The sequence below is a fragment of the Pleurodeles waltl genome, chromosome 6 (assembly GCF_031143425.1).
Source record: "Pleurodeles waltl isolate 20211129_DDA chromosome 6, aPleWal1.hap1.20221129, whole genome shotgun sequence".
Classification (NCBI taxonomy): domain Eukaryota; kingdom Metazoa; phylum Chordata; class Amphibia; order Caudata; family Salamandridae; genus Pleurodeles; species Pleurodeles waltl.
The window spans coordinates 1,557,871,816-1,557,889,377 of record NC_090445.1 but is presented as its reverse complement, the minus strand read 5'-3'; positions in this window follow the sequence as shown (position 1 = coordinate 1,557,889,377).

The following is a 17,562-nucleotide window of genomic DNA, read 5'->3' as shown; positions in this document are numbered from 1 at the left end:
CCGATCCAGCGTGGAAGCCATAATAGGGACAGTGAGGTTCAGCCTGCACCGGCGGCCTGATGGCGGTATGGCATTGATGGGCGGTCTCCGCCACCCGCCAGTATCCTAATGAGTGCAAAAAGAACAGATGATGGACAGAATGCAGAGCTAATCAAACATTCACCCCAGTCACAAAGATCTGGGTTTAATCCATTGTTTTTTTGCTCACCACGCCACCCCAGTTTGGACCCAGCCATATGCAAATCAGTCTTGACCCTGTTCCTCATGAGCCTGGCTGATGAAGGGTGATACCCTGAAACCGGTCCTAGGATGCTTGTTTCTGGTCCAGGGAAGACCCATCCTGGCAGTTCGGGCTGGACTGTTCCCATGGGGAACAGGATCAAGACTGATTTGCATATGGATGGGTCCAAACTGGAATGGCAGGGCAAGCAAAAAAACTGATGGATTAAACCCAGATCTGTGACTGGGGGTGAATGTTTGATTTGCTCTGCATTCCGTCCATCATCTGTTGTTTTTCCAAATATCCTAATGAGGGCCTATGTGGCACACCGTAACACAAAGTGGAGCTAACAGCAACTCCAATCGACTTTCACACAAACATTCAGCACCAAAACACCCAAATCCCTTTGCGTCAAAGAGTGCCACCCCCAAAAATGTGTGCAAAGTCAGTGGAATGGGGCACGAACGCCCAGAATTCTTTTCACAGTTTACTACACTAGCTTGACCTGGCTTTGGTTGAAATCCTAGCGTCAAATGAAATCAGGTGTATACAGTGGGCAGGCGGAATACTGAATATCCAAACACTGGAGTGTGACCCATTATAAATATGGTGCTCCATTATTTTGTATTGCAAATTTTCATGCTGGACTGCATGAAGATTAGTAAATCTGAGCTCAATATGACAACATGGTATATATCACCATACTAAAGGCAAACATCACAGATACACAAGAAGCCGAGCTTTTGATAGTTCTGTGAATCCAGCACTTTGAGTGGAATAAATCCAACACTTTGAGTGAAAACCTATCCCACCTGAAGAAAAATTTGAGCTGCTCACACACACTGAATGTTATTTGGGATTTATTCGAACTCAGCTGCCATTAATGTACATCATTTTGCTGTCAATATTTTGAGGAGCAGTTTTCAAGCCCAAGTCTGCATATGTGGGTGGAAAGGTGACTAGGGGGATCAAGCCCTACGTAAGAAGATGTGGGGTTGCCGTCAGAGATTATCTCCATTCATATTTCTACACATCCTGGGGAAGTCCCAGCCACGGTGGGATTTACTGCTACTCTGGGTGGTTTAAATTTGAGGACTGATTGGCGTAAGTGCTGAAGAAGGGAAGTTAAGAGATCTCTAGCAGTAAGTAGGGTGGGTCTGGAATCTCCAGAACAGAGAAACAGAGAAAGGACTAACTGGCTCAAGGTTTTAAGGAGGAGAGCAGCTAACCTTTCAGCTTTTTAGATAGGAGAAGAATATTTGCTTCACAGTTGTGAACTAGAAATAGGTTCCACAGTTTGCAGATGGGAAGAAGAGGGAAGTACCTCCCACATGCAATGAGTAGTGTTGAATAATCTCGTTCCTAAGCTGAGTCTTAGAGCTTAAGCTCCAACCATATAGCTAGACCTACAACTTCTGTTGTATGAACATTGGTCCATTTCCTTGGAGTGTTCTTTGTGAAATGTGAAGAGTTTTGCATGAGAAAGAAGTCAGTCGAATGGTCCTAAGGTCAGGCATTTGTCGTCATACGGGCAGAGCTGTAGAAGGTGTTTGAAGCTGTGTTCTGAATCCATTGGAGTTTCCAGAGAATGTAGTAAGAATTGGGTCCATTAGCAGGGCCCAGGCTAGAGAGAACAAGGAAAATTATGGTCTTCACTTTTTGAGGCACTCCCATGGAAGAAATGAATTTTCCCTTTTGGGTTTCAGAAGGTGGAAAGAAGATGGCTTCATTATCCATATGGAAGATTTGCCTAGACAAGCAAAAACTTTGATTAGTGTGAGTGTGTTAAGTGGGAGCATCTAAGTCATTATGGGAGCCAGTATCCTCCAGTTTCGTGTGAAAATCACCATCCTGCATAACAGTATGAGAACCAAAAAAGTTGGAGGGGCCAAGGGGCGAAGGCTCCAAGTGACACCAGGCCTAGGAAGCCAGAAGGGCTTGTATTACGCCCCTGAGGCCAGAGGCACACGTGAGGGCAAATGATAACAATAATTTACAAAGTCTGTTTTTTTATAATATAACCTAACTGTGAAATTATAAAGGGATAGCATATCTGGATTTTTTTTATCATTCAATGGCCCCTGCTTTATCTTAAAAGTAAAGAAAAAAGAAACAAACTCCAGGTAGGGGTGCAGAAGAAAAACAGGAGACGCCGGTGGGAGGTGAAGCAAAAGGAAGGATGCAGGGGGGAAGCAACACGGGGACAGAAACAACACAGGATGGGCAAAGAAGCACACACCAAGACAAAGCAAAATGGGGGAGCACAAAAATACACAGTGAGACAGAGCAACATGGAAACAAGGTTAGTACAGAAGCACATGGTGACAGAGCAACATGGAGATGGCGCGGAGTAGCACACAGCAAGACGGACCGATACAGAGTCAAGGGCAGGGAGGCAGAGAAGCACACAAGGGAGAGAGCTGAAAAACACACACACTCCCATAGACGTCTTAACTAAAATAAAAAAACAATAGCCAAAAAAAGCGAGCAGTGCCGGGCACAGTAATGCACCTTTGCTCCAAGGAGGGGACAAACTCACGATGGGGAAGTAGAGCCTGTACAAGCCATCAAATAGGAAGCAAGAAAATGAGAGTTACAATGAGGCCAACAAACGGTAAACAATGGGCAGGCACTAAGCCTACTCTAAGCTAACAAAATGTCTTGCAACAGACCTATAAAAAGGCTTTTGATCGTAATCAATTTTCTTAAGTTCATAACTAGGTTTAAAGGCAGAATTTGTATTCTTAGTCCACTCTTAGCCTAGTCAATGCAACGAAAGAGCGGGGCTATTAGGAGATTTTTAAACCCCCAACTTACCCAAGGCATCAATTTAAATGCAAGGCACAGAGTTCTGTAGCCTCTGTGTCTTGGCCCAGGAGTGGCTGAAAGCTTTGCATCTCTGCTCCCTCACCCCGTCTTCTTCAAGGGCAGGAGACACAATCCTCGCCCCTGTCTTGTCCAAGGATGGGTATGGTGGGCACTGGCAGGAATGTATCCCCTCGCCCTGCCTTCTCCTAGATCGGGAATACATGTTAACTTTAGGGAATATTTATCCCTTGCCTGCCTGCTTCCTTGTTGCCTCATGGGGGGAGGACCTAACTTTTGGAGCTCATCTCTCCGGATGCCTGTGAGAAAGATAAAAAATAAATTGCATTTTCATTATTGAAAACTGTAATTTTCCTCACAAAGTTGTTCAAAATAAGTGGCCTAGGACATGAGTCCGCAGAAAGGGGTTATTCACTTTCAGTCAATTGTGATGGCTGAGATGCATTGTTGTTATTCACATCTTCTATATATCTGAAAACCTCTTTATTGAGAGGGTGCGTTTAACCCCATTATGTAGATCGAAGATGTAAAAAAATTCTCCCACCGCTACTGCGGTGTGGCGCCACAGCACCTGGCAACTGTGCTAGCCTTTTTTTATGTTCTTCAAATGCCACTTCACCTTTGGGCAAGGCGAGGGGTTGGAAATACAAGAAGCACGCCCCACCCTTTGAATGAGGTGGGGTAAAAGGATTCCCCCCAAAAGTTGGTTACTGAGGAAATTGATTTGAAACAAAAGCCAGCAGGGGGTCGAAGGGCTGCTGGAAGCATTTGTCTCTTGATGAAGGTGTGGAGACTTGCTCTCCCTCTGTCCCCATGTTAAGAGAGTACCTCAGTGTATAGGAAAATTCCTGGAGCAAAACACACGAAGAGAGTCATTTTCTGTAAATATTTTGTTTAGTATGTATTGTTGTGTATCCTCATACTGGACTATTAGACGTTAGTGACGAGACAGATGGCTAGGGATACTAGTGTCCTGATGAAGGCCGTTGACCGCTTTGAGTACAGAAATTAGCTGAAAAATGTCAACAATTTGATAGGGCAATAATACTGCATTACCTGTCACAACTTCTTTTTCACCTTTCAACCCTTTCAGGGTAGCCCTTAATAAACTGGAGGTGGGGCTTTAGCCCCTGGACAGTGTTACTTTTTCACACTTCAGCAGGTTGAGACTTTATTGCTCAACAGGCATCTGAGGGCTAGCCTACAAGGGGAGCAGCGGCGTAACAAAACTTGCCCCCCCCCCTGCAAAGTACATTGAGGGTCCCCTTCCGAATCATTCAGGAGTTCTCAGGCCAGGGTACTGTGCTGAGGGGGACCCTGGAGCTAGGAGGTCCTCCGCTCTGCTGGGGCTGCTGGGACCTTTGTTACACCACTGGCAGGGAGGTGTTGGAGGTGGGCTCAATAGTGCTTAAAGCATCTCCTCTCTTCCTTGAGCTCGAGATGCTTCTGCTGGTTCTGGACGTCATTGCCCAGCAGGCATCTGAGGGCTACCCTGCAGAGAGGTGTGGAGGGGCTCAACAGAGCTTAAACCACCTTCCCCTTCCCACGGCACGGGACGCGTCTGCTTGTTCAGGACTTCATTGCCCAGCAGGCATTTGAGGGCTGGCCTGCAGGAAGGTGGTGGAGGCGGGCTCAATGAAAAGAGCACTCCTTCGTTGGGTAAATGTAAGGCTTCAAGAAGCACTCGCTCAACTGACAAAGATGCAGCAATGGACAGCTTTTTTACAAAGAGCTGTAGGTGTAATTTCCAAACCGATTGAATTTATAGAGAGGAGGCTTTCTTTGGAAGTGGGTGCACCCTTTTCTTCACCCGTAAACTGTCATGAGAACTCTGCACCAACTACAAGTGATAGCTGTAAACTTATGTGCACTGTCAAGAGGGCCGAGACCTGACGGGTTTGTTGAATGGCGCCCTCTAGCCAATAGGAGCTTATAAGAATCATTGGCCAGGACGCCACGCTTAGCGGATGAGATTTATACTTGTAGGAAATGGTGTAAGTATATACTGAATAAGAGAAAAAGTGAAATACTAACTTCACAATGGGACGGACATCTTTAGGCTGCTACTAATCGCACACCCACATTTTTGAGTGCTACACTTATTGACATTAAAGTTAGCTACAGAGTTGTAAATACCATGCATACAAATATATGACTTACTTTGGGTCTCTCATTTCAAATCAATTTACAGCTTTAATGGAGATGTTATTTGTAATGATAGCAATCCATTCAGTTGCGCACTTACTCAGACAGTGTTTTTAATATTAAAGAAGTCGCTTTGGCTTTAGACCAAAGTTCTTCAGGTAAAGACCCAGGACCGTATGTGCTCATTATATATCTTTTTAAAAGTAACTTGGGGATCTGGGTCTCTTTGGTGACTACAATTTTTAATAATTGAGGCACTACACTTTTTCCTCCAAAATGGAACCGCATTGTTACTGGCCAGATTTGCGTATAGACTCTTCTGTAAGGTCCTGGGCTAAGTTATTTTAGTAGGGTACAGAACCATATAGAGTTATGTATATATATTTTATTTTATAGGTCTGTATTTTTTATGTATGCCTATGGCATTCAAAATAAATCTTTTTGGGGAATTGGATTTGGAACTACTTTTTTACATTGTTCTCAACCCTTCTTCTAATATCCAGCACTTCCTCTTGTTGGTAGGGCCCACGCAAACACTGTTAGGTGTTTTGGGTCCATAAAAAAGCCTATCATAAAGCATGGCACAAAGCGTGGGTGAAGGTTGTTTTTTCCTAAGGGATCACGCTCATCTGAGTTGGCTAATATTTTCTATTAGTTTTTCGCTGTCGTTAATCTACATGTGTACTGGATATTTAATTTTGCAACATCCTGGGTTATGAAGATGTGGTGTATTTACTATATATTTCCAACACCTAGCATCTCTCATCCGGCCGCCTCTACCCAGGGACTAAGTGAGAGAGGGCCTCTCTTTAGTTGTTCTCTCGAAGGACTGCATGACAACCCAAGGAGAGTCCTTCATAGCTTTTCAGTTTTGCGTCAGGTTGCATCAGTCCTCCTGCTTGTGTTTTTTGTTTTCCTGTCAATGTTTGCAAACAATGGGAAGGAGGGAGAATGTCAAAGTCCAGTGCACATCTGCTCAACCAATTCATTCACTCATTTTTTAGCATTTTTCATTGCTTGAGAAGGTTTCTCTGTAATTTACCATAGACCACAAACATTCACAGTCTGGATATATAAGAGATTGGAGCATGCCCAATAATCAGTAACCTTTTTGCTTATAGCTGGAGGAAAATTCAACTAACGAAGAAAATGTGCTGCATTATACAAAGACTGATATGCCTTGAAAATACAGTTGACTTTTGTTCAGCAGATGCAGAGTTACATACAGAGAAACCTCCCTATAGTAAAACCCATGTCACCTGCGAAAGTCAGAAGTTTTGTGAACCCCCACCCTCTTACAACTTTTGTCACGTTCGAGGAATGTGCACCAAACTTGGCATTCTCAAAGATTGTTAACTGAATGTCATTGTCTGTAAGTTTGGTGCAGTTTCCTCAAGGAGGCAGAGTTATTAAGAATGCAAAAATGGGATTTCTTAGAAAGTGAAGTGTCAGTTGTTCTATTACTGTTCAAATCAGTGTAACTAAGGTTGGATGCCTACCACAGTTTTAACTACACTTATTTCTTTAGTCTAATAAGTGTTAAAAGCCAGCAGATAAGTTTAATGCAAATATGTTGCTAAGCACGTTTTATTATGTTATTGAAGGCCCACTCGATTTTGAATAAGGAAATAGTAGGTCTCCAAATCCTCATTGCGATCATTTGCCCCTTTCAGTTTCGGGTTTCTCCGCATGGCTTTGTTGTGTGACCATGGATGCTATGAGTGCACATTTCAAGATGGCATCACTATGATAGTAGAAAAAATGTACATAAACAAAGTTGAGAGACTGCCTAATGATCTCTAAACGGATATCTTACACGCTTACACCATTAGGTTTGGTATACATTAAAATGTTGTTCAAAATACATTTTGGATGATGTTATTCTATTTCATTATCCTTATCAATGGATCTCTTACTAAAGGCCTAACATAGTGATTGAAGCTAAAGAATACTTGCATATTTTGAAAAAAACTCAACAGCTGAAATGAGTTTCCTTCAGTTGCCTATAAGAAGAGCCACGTATGCTGAGCAATATATTTTTCAACTATTATATGATACATTTAAAGTGTGATAAATCAGTGGCATTTTATAAATCTCCCTTAGAAAGCGAATATATGATGTGGTTCATGCCCACTATGTAATAAAGCAGCTATCACTTGGTTACGTTTAGTTAGACATCGATGTATGTGTATGTGTCAGTTACAGCCTTGATAAAGAGGTACCACCTTGGAGCAGGTGCGGGCTCTTGCTGTGTGCAAATGGATTATCTATTCTGACATTTGAATAGTAACTTTCAGTTTGAAAATCTTAATGCATTTATGTGGACAAAATTGGAAGCAGAAGCAAATAAAGACTGGATTAAAGGATCTACTCTAGTGGGGCTGCATTATTATTTTGCTGGACATTACTATTCATTGCATGTGTGCTTTATTAGGTGGCAGCCTTAACTACACAAGCACAAGTGTTGTGGTGGAGTTCTGGTGCCATGATAAACCACACACCTAAATGATGAGCTGTTTGCAAATTTCCCAGGAACCCTGAAATTTCAACATAGAACCATGTTCCACGTGTTAGTCGTTATCTATTCTTTATTTTGGTGGAGTTAGCTCGACAATGATATTTTCTACAGACAGTGAAATATTTGTTGAAAACAGTCTGTGAAATTTGAAAACATTTGGTTGTCTGAGATGAAAATAAGAGAACAATGCTTCATTATAGAGTTCAGAAGCAACAGCTTTGCTAAGAAAAATGATTTTGGTTTGTTAAAAATATGTTTTTAGACTTTAGAATTGAGAGTTTTTCAAATTGCTCTCTGGAGCTGCTCCCTGCAAACAGAAAACAATAGGCCCTGATTGCAAGTAGACAGTTCGTGTTTTGGTTAATTAAACAAATGGCAATTGTACAATTTAGCACAGTGGTTTGTGGCTGTCGTGATCACACTGTCACGCTTAGAGACTGATTAGATGAAATGTATTTCTCATGAACTGTTTGATAATCACTGACAGACTAAGCCTCCCATTTGATGAAATGCGTTTCAGGAATTATGGGGCTTCTTTAGAGCTGGGTGGATGAAGGACATCTGCTAAGTTACTAGTGCATTCTAAATATGACACACAGACTTTCTGCCATTTGTGACTGTTGTCTTCATCCTCCAAACTATAAATATGGCCCTTTGCCATTTCCAAGAAATACCATCCACTGCTTGTGAAATATGACTTTTTACACCACTGTTTTCTGTGTAGTAAAATTATCCAAACACAAAGAGCATGACTTTGTGTGCCAGTGACAATGATTTAATGGAAAACATTCCAACGCCTTTGGCTTAGAGTTCACCACTTAAAGGTGCTGGATGTTTTTAAATAGTTCAAAGTGAATGTCACTTTCCGTCCTGTTTATTTCTACCTCTGGGGGACAGGTGATAGCATGCAGAAGGTTTGCGAATGTGAAATACTTCAGTATTTACATTTGAAATGCCTACTCATTATAATGGTTCCTGCTAATATCAAAACTCATTCATGCTAGGATTTTTTTTAAATATCTGTATAATCTGTGTGAAAGGGAATGGGCAGGAATGTGCTGTATTTAACATTATACTGTGGATTCCTGCCCTTTCCGAGCGCTGGCGCACTTTTTACTGCCTAGCGTCAGCATATGCACCCTTGATTAATGGTGCAAGGGTGCTTGCAATGTAATCAGGGTTGTTTTTATGCAGGAAGGAACACCTCCCTGCACAAAATCAATCCTCAGAGTCATTTTCATCTTTCTATGTGTGCTCCAGAATGCAACACATGTAGAAAGAGGAAACAACAAGGAGAAATACAAATATTTCTCCTCGTTATGTCTCACCCTGGAAGGTGTAGTATTTTGACGCATTCCCAGGCCTGTTACAAATGATAGATCTGGAAAATGTGCTAGAATCCATGGGTGGATGCGTGCAAACAGCCATGTTCCACCAATGGAACGCATCCCTGGGGCAGAGTAACGCAGGGCTGTGATTTGCCCTGCTTTACGTTACTCCAGATTTATCAAGCCAGATGGCCTTGCTTGGCTTGATAAATCTCACTTAGGTTTTGTATCGCACTTGAGCCCCCTTTCATGGTGCAAGGATGACACAAAACCTTGATAAATCTGGCCCATGGTGTTTAGAATAATTGATGTTTATTACAAAAATAAATATTGGGGCATCCTGTTTATCACAGTTCATTGTACATAATTTACATCAGGAGGGCAGTAGGCATTACAATGTGGTGCTTCTAATACACCCCAAAAGCTATAAAATGCTTCGACCAGCCAGGAACACGGCTAATCACTTGACTAGGAATACCCATTGAGACTACAGGTTTGGGAGAGGAATGTGTTATAGGGCATATTAACCGCCCCCTAGGCAGTGTTAGATGTGCAGTTTTAGGAGGTCCTTTGGGAGTAGAAGCTCTTTTGAGGTGAAAAGTGCATTGAAACTTCACTGACAAAGGAATATATGGCACGGATGAAAATAATAATGATGATAAGTGAAATGCCTGAATTCATTTCAGGCATTCTGCCACTACAGATATGTTCTCCTACAGAGGGGGTGCAGTCAAACAGTTGGGCTAGTCTGTCCCTATTGGAGTGGGCCCAAGACTGATTTGCATGTAGCAGATCCCTGTCTCCAGAGGCAGGGTGAGCAAAAAAATTATTGTATCTAAGGTGGCCAGAATAAACCCCATTGGGTGTGATTCATTCAAACATTCCACCTTAAAATAGCAGCACCATCAATAGAGAGCCTTCGTCTCTACAAACACTCAGGAAAAAGTAAACATACCTCAAAACTGTAGCCTGGCCCAGTTTAGAGCTCTCTATTTCGCTACCACTTGCCAAATATTTTGAGCAGGGTTCTCTGCTTCAACTTCAGACCCATACAATGTTCTCAAAGACTCACTCTCAACACATAATACAACAGCATAAAGGGGAGTATACAGATCTTCATAAACGTCGACCACAGGGCAGTACACAGCCCTGCATATAGCCCTGCACACAGAGATGTGCAAAGGGTTGCATACTTGACAGCTTCCAGAGTTGCTTGCAGGACCGCAGAGTGTTAACAGTATGTAGGGCAGCATAGTTTTGACAGTCTCACCAACATAGAACACGTGGCAATTCCCACAGGTATGCATTTGGTATGGTAGCAGTCTTCTAGGAGTACTCTTTTACATACTCTATTGGACCCAAATCCTCCAACTCTCTTTTAGTAAAATAGCACAAAATACATATTCTTTTCAAATTATACTACTAGTGTTTGAATAGGACTCAGGAATTCCCATTTTATTTCCATTTTAGATGTTCTCGGGCCAATTCATAAAGGCTTGTCGGAAGGGCCGGACATAAGCGTGTGCCAGCTGGGTGTATGCCCACGGCACTAACGTCCAGAGAGGCTCAGGAACTGTGTGCCATAGTCTCCCACGACTTGGATCCAAAGAAAAGTGTGTGCAAACTCTGCTTCTGAAGGATGCTGCGCTCATGTGCCTACTGTGTTTTTCTTTTCATGGCTGTCCATAATTTTGCCACCCTCACCTTTGCCCTACTTTTCTCATATTTTTGACAGACTATATAAGAGGACAAATGGGGGGGGGTCACCAAGTTTGGTTTTGCTCAGGGCATTACCTGAGCAAAGGCAGCTCTGGTAGTAGGAGAGGTAGTACTGTCTTTGTCTTCACTGCAGCTCGATATAACTTCCCCTGACTGAGCGCCTGTCTGGGAGCGCACGGAGAGTTTCTGCTGGTCGCTCTCCAAGGTGCTGAAGTGAAAAAGTACGCCACTCACCGCACAGCGAGGAAAGAGCATCTTTCCGCACCTCGGTGCTCTCTCCCTGCAGTGGTTTCTCTGGATGAGGGCCAGACGGGACCTGTGCTTCTGCTCTATTTCTCCTGACCCCAGTGCTTTAAATGGGCAGGTGCCGCACTCAGTACCTGTACTTCTTGAATTTGAAAGGGAGAGTACCTGCACTTCTCAGCACTGATGCAATACATTTAATGGGAGAGTACTGTAAAGAGTGAGTACCTGCACCTTTCCATTTAAAGCACAGTCTATCCCTCACGCTCCCTGTACCCCACCACCACACCTGCTAAATGCATCAGAGGGCGACAAAGACAGAGGATAATACACTTTTCCACACACCTTTCATGGTAAAGCAGAATTTGCTTAAAATTTTTACAGCTGACTATGTGTGCATATATATATATATATATATATATATATATATATATATATATATACACATATAGACATACAAGCAAACTCAGAGTGAGATATATAAAGTATATGTATGGGTGTTTGTGTCCCGTAATATTCATTCTAGAGGCGCCACTCAATCTGTACTCTTTCCCTTCATGTACTCTCGCGGTCCACAAATCTCCACTTTGACACTCCCATGCTATGGTTTTTCATGCCTCTGGCCTTCCAGTGCTCTGCCCATTCCTTACACCTGCTCCTATTTGCTGCTCTTCCGCCCTGTCCGCTCCGGCCCTCTGCTCTGCCCCACCATAAGCTTCCAGCGCCGTGCTTTCTATGTATAGTTGTGTTTTTCGACCCTCCCTCGCTCATCCGGCGTTCTCCCACTTCGAGGCCGTCTTCCTGTGCACTGCGTCACTTGTGTTTAAAAGGCGGCGCTCTCTCCCCTGCATTCTCATCTTGTGATCTCCTCTTTCCGGGCATTTTTAAGAGATGTGGACAGTGTTAATGGTGCAGAGTACTTACCCCTGTCCAGAGGGCAAATCCACTTTCTGTCCTATCTTCACCCCAGCTCCACACCCCGCGTCGCCCAGTCCCAGAAGACAGTGGTAGAATTGCTTGTAAACAAGTACGGGAACTGTGATCTTGTGGAGAGGTTCCGAGAATTTGGGAGCGTGGGCAGAGAACAAAATGTTCTGTAAATAATTTGTTGATTTTAAAATTGCAGATAAGTACTTTTAAAAGACTCAAATGAAAATTAAACTTCTGTGAGCAATGCTCTGTTCATTTGCGCAATGTGGCCACTGAGGGGAATGGGGAGGGTAGAGGGGTTGGGGACGGTGTATAATCAGGCTGTACCTAGTGCAATTTGTTTATGTCATCATTGAAAAGATGCACTCCAGAACTCAGCTGATAATTCCTTTATAGTGCTAAAAAAAGTATTTGTCAACACGAAGCTTCAATTTTCGCCAGTGACCCCAGACAGTCTTTGGATTTGCTTACTAACCAATTGCACGCTTTTATATAGAAGCCGTTTTTCTTCACAGTGCAGGGGGCTCTCTCCTGTCTTTTCAACTTGAGGCAACTGGTTTTCAATGGCTCCCGCCCATTTCGGCCTGTGGGTGAGGGCCACCCACCGGCCCTTGCCCTGTTTTTCGTTTCAATGTCCACAATGTGAGCTCAACGTCTGTGTTTCTCTGTTCCTGCTCCATAATAAGAGACTGCTCCTGCACTGTGATGTGGTCGCCGGTCCTCGGGCCTGGGCATTAGCGCCACACGCCCTATCTGTACCCCCTCACCCCTGGGCTGTGGTGTAAACTCACCGTCTCTGTGGTGTTAGTCTTCCGTCGCGTCCATGCAGGGACGCCAACCCACACTCAATGTATTTAGGGTGACAGATTTTGAGGAGCAAAAACTGGGACAGGCCAGACATAAAAGAAGGACTAAAGACTTTACTCTCATTGTTATATCTGGCCTGTCCCTTTTTTTTGCGTAGCTTTGTGAATGTGCGCCTATACATGTGAGTGTATATATATATATATATATATATATATATACATATATATATATATATATATATATATATATATATATATATAAACACACACACATTTACAAGACTACATATATAAAATTAGCTATGGCTTGACCTCCCACTCTGCACCCCCAACCCACCATCCCCACCTCTCTCTGCTCCCAACTCTGTCTCTCTGCTTGGAGCAGAGGGGGGACTGTGTTGCCTGACAGTAACAGATACATTACTTTAATTATTTCATACTTTGTAGGCGTATTTCACTCATGCTTCCCTAGATGATCAGACCTTTGCCCCAAAAACCGGGACATCTATTTAATAATCTGACCTTTGACCCAAAAACAGGGACATTTATTTAAAATTAAAAGAAGCGTCGGGACACCGAGACAGTCCTCTAAAAACCGGGACTGTCCGGTGAAATCCGGGACGTCTGGTCACCCTAATTGTATTCCCCTTCCCGGATCTGGCCCAGGGCGGTCAGTACCTCAGTTGTGCTTCACTGCCCTCCTGAGCTCATGGTGCGAAGCTCACTAACCGCAGTCTTCCGAAGTTGTCACTCAGTGTGTGCACGAAACGCACCCACCCACACTGTGTCATCCACTCCGTGGTTTGCGACCCCCAGTCCACGCAGGAAACCATGACCGCTGCTCACTCCGCTGTGCCCCCTGTCATAACATACACACCCACGCCGCGGTCGTGTCTCACACGCACCGCGCATACGAGGGCGGACAGAGGGAGCCCCACCTCCCACACCCCCGCCCCATCACTCCTGTGTGAGCTAATCAATGCCTTCATTTTTAATGGGCGCCATTTACCGCCCGTGTCCCAGATTCGGGCTAATGATGAGCCCATAAAGAGCGGGGAAAACGCTACAAACCGTGTCCTTCATAATGGATTTTCCCAACAGAACACACTTCACCTAAGTTTAATTATACGCAAAATTCTCAGAAAAGAAGCCGAGAGCGGAGAGTGAGGAGAGAACAAACGTAAACCTCACCAGGGCAGAGAACAATAATTTGAACAGTTCCAGAAATACCCTGATTTTCATGTGACAACACAATTTTATTGAATAAACAGAAGGGCTATCGCCTTCTGGAAGCTTCACTGCGCACTTCCGCCCGCGCTTCCTGTCACATACTCCGGAACTCGACAATGTAGTATAAAAGCAGATTAATTTACAGAAGAGCGACACCCGCCTGCCTAGCCTCCAGCATTTGCGTCCAACCGCTTATACTAGTCCCCTAATTTACATGCCTCCCCAGAGCTCCAACTTCCACACCCCAGATTCCAAGTAGAACACATTCCCTTTTCGCAATGCTTTAAATGGGCAGGTACTGTTGTGAATGGGGGCTTGGGGGGAGTAGAGGGCTTGCCCGGTCTCCCCCCCGGGCTTGTCGGGCATCCGTGGTACAGTCCACGGCCCGAGTTTATGGGGATTGGTTGGTAGGGCAGGTTAAGGCGGGCATTGGGCAGGGGTATAAATGGCAGGGGCTGGGTGTGGGCGGCCTCTTTGGCCGTCGTCACACCCAGTAGGCGTGTTGTGCTCGTGTCAGAGGGTAGGCGTGTGGTAGGCGTTTTTCAGTTGTTTGAAGTATAGTGTTGTTGTTGGTGTTTCACTGTGCGTTATTTTGAGGCAGGTAGTTATTAGTAGTTGGTATTCCGTGGAAATTATGGAGCCCAGTAAGGTAGTGCAAGCCCTAAAAATTCTGCAGGACGAGGGCAGGGAGGACTTGATAAAAGAAGGGGTTTTGGAGGAGGCGTGGGTGGGCTTAAGGAGACCAAAAAGGCTGTCTTCTAGAGGAGTGAGCGCGGCGGCGATCGCGTGCTCATCCTCACCACAAAAATGTAAAAAATTTAAGGCGAAGAGCGCTGAGGGCAGGAAGGCGTCGCGCTCACCTGATGAACTTGTGGAGACTCCAGCGAAGGTCCAAGGGAGCCCGACGTGGTTTGCGAGCAAAAGGGGGGCCGGGAGGTCGTCGCGGCGTTCGGGGGGCTCTTTAGCCCGGCGGGTTGTGGCTGGGGGGAGAGGGGCGGCCCTCTCGAGTGCGGAGGCGGTGCTGGAGAGGCAGGGGGCGCAGCGTGAAGGTGTGCGAGAGGGAGGGGCGGGGCGCATCAAGTCAGTTGTGCAAGCCCAACTGACTAAAGAAAGAGTTGGGCGTCCGGCAGCCATCTTAGAGGAAAGACAGTTAGGAGGCATTCACAAAATGGCGGCGCCCATCGCGGAAAGGAAAAAGGTGCCGGTTTCACTAAAATTAAAGCGGAATGCAGTGGATTTGGAGGCTCAGGAGCAAATTATTAGGTCAGAGGATGTGATTCTGATATCGGATGAGGAGCAAGAAGGGTTTGAGGCATTTGGCTTAGAATTTGGTGAGGGAGAATTGCACTCTGATAGTCAGTTTGTTGCAGGGTTTGAGGGATATGGTTTGGTTGATAAGGATTCGTTGGGTAGTTTTCCCAAGGAGGTGAGGAGGAAGAGTGTGGTTACTGAAGCAGGTTTGGATTTAGGTGAGCAGGTTGAATTTGCTGAACAGGATGGGGCTATATTTAAAGGTAGAGTTTGGGGTAAGTCTAGTGGTGGATTGAATAAAGGAAGGTTTCAAGTTTTACAGGAGGTGAGGCAGAGAGAAGTAGAGGATGTAGGCGTTGGGTGTGGCGCTCCTCGGTTTCAGGGCGGACTGAAGGGGTTGACGGTGCATCGGGAGGCTGGGCGGCCTTCTGATGGTCAGAGTCGGCCGGTTAAGGCCAGGGCGCCTTTGGCACACCGGGGAGAAGAGAGGGTGAAGTCCGGAGCGGCTTACCTGACAGCGCGGGAGTCAGCAATGTCGCTAATGGGTCACGGTGCGGGCTCATTAGATGAGGTCCCTTCCACTAGCCGGGGCGCTACGGGAAGGTGGGAGCTCCAAGAAGGAGATCTGAACTTCGAGGAAGAGATGGAAGATCGGGCTCTTCCGGTTTCTTCGGCTGTGGTTACTGAAATTGCGCCATCGGTGGCAGAGGTGGTCCGGGGCGATCACCCTGCAAGGCGACGTCAGGCAGTAGCGGGGAGTCTACCAAGAGGTGAGGTGGAAAGGGGATTGGGGGTAACTTGAAGGGTGCTATTGGGGGTTTGCTAACAAAGGGTGGTGTGGATGCCTCAATCCAGGTGGATTCGGTCGAATCTGGTGCAGGTAAGTCAGAAGTTGTGCTGAAGGAGGATGCCTCGAATGTTGGAACTGATGAGGTACACAATGTGGCGGTGGTTAATTCGGGAGTCGTAGTGAAAGGTAAAAAATTACCTTATATGGGGGTGGCGATGCCTTTGGGGGCGCATCTCACCCAGAATTTAAAGGAGAGGATTTGGAAAGGGGAATTTGTTGATGTTTTCAAATTACTCCATAGAGAAGTTCAGGCAAAAGAAGGATCTAAGGAGGAGGAGTGGGAGTTACTCAGGAGGCCTAGGGTGCCTACAAACATAGAGAATTGGACGTCTGCTTTTCTCATTTATGCTAGTGTTTACTGCGAGCGGCACGTTGATTCTTGTGTGGCTCTTTTTAAGTATATGGATGTAGTGAGGCGAGCACAGATGGATTATGGTGGTTTTGGTTGGTTTCGCTACGATGAAGAGTTTCGGGCTCGGAAAGCTATGGATCCGTCCAAGGCCTGGGGTGAAATTGATAATGAGCTGTGGATGCAGTGGTTAAGGACAGCAAGGTATGCTCCAACCACGCACACAGCTAGTGGTCTGCCTGTGCAGTATAGGCCCTTTCAGGGGCGTCCCACCCAGTTTGGGGTGGGGTTTGGACAGCGTAGCTACTTGCAAGGGAATGGATCTTGCTGGGCTTTCAACAGTGGTTTCTGCAACAGGCAGCCGTGCAGATTTCGGCACGATTGTGCCCACTGTGGTGGGAGGCACCCATCCTATCAGTGCTTCGGGGGTATGCAGTGGAGTGGTCAGGGACAGCAGTTTAGAGGTGGTGACAGGGGTAGAGGACAGATTCAGCATGTTGGGGGAAAAGGGGCCTTCTCCTATTGATTTAAGTGTTATTGTGTATTGGCTACAGCGCTATCCTAGGGTTGAGGAGGCAAAAGTTCTGTTTTATGGTTTTAAGGAAGGTTTCAGGTTGTGTTATCAAGGGCCTAGGTTGCGTAGGTGGGCTAATAATTTGAAATCTGCGAGGTTGTACCCGGAAGTGATTGAAGAGAAGTTGAGGAAGGAATTGCTTTTAGGCAGAATAATTGGCCCCTTTTTTGAATGGCCGTTGCCTAATTTGACGATTTCGCCGCTTGGTGTGGTCCCTAAGAAGCAGGCGGGTGAGTTTAGGCTTATCCATCATTTGTCGTGGCCTGCTGGTGTTTCGATTAATGATTTCATCGCAGTTGAGGACACTGCTGTGCATTATGCGTCAGTGGATCAAGCGGTTGCTTTGGTGAGGAGGTGTGGACGTGGTGCCGAAATGGCAAAATCGGATATTCAGTCAGCTTTTCGGTTGTTGCCAGTTCATCCAGAGGATTTTTCCCTGTTGGGAATTCAATTTGGGGGTGCAATTTATGTGGATAGGATGTTGCCTATGGGGTGTTCGGTTTCTTGTTCATTATTTGAGATGTTTAGCACCTTTTTACAGTGGTGTTTTCAGGCTTTGGATAGAGTGGGTTT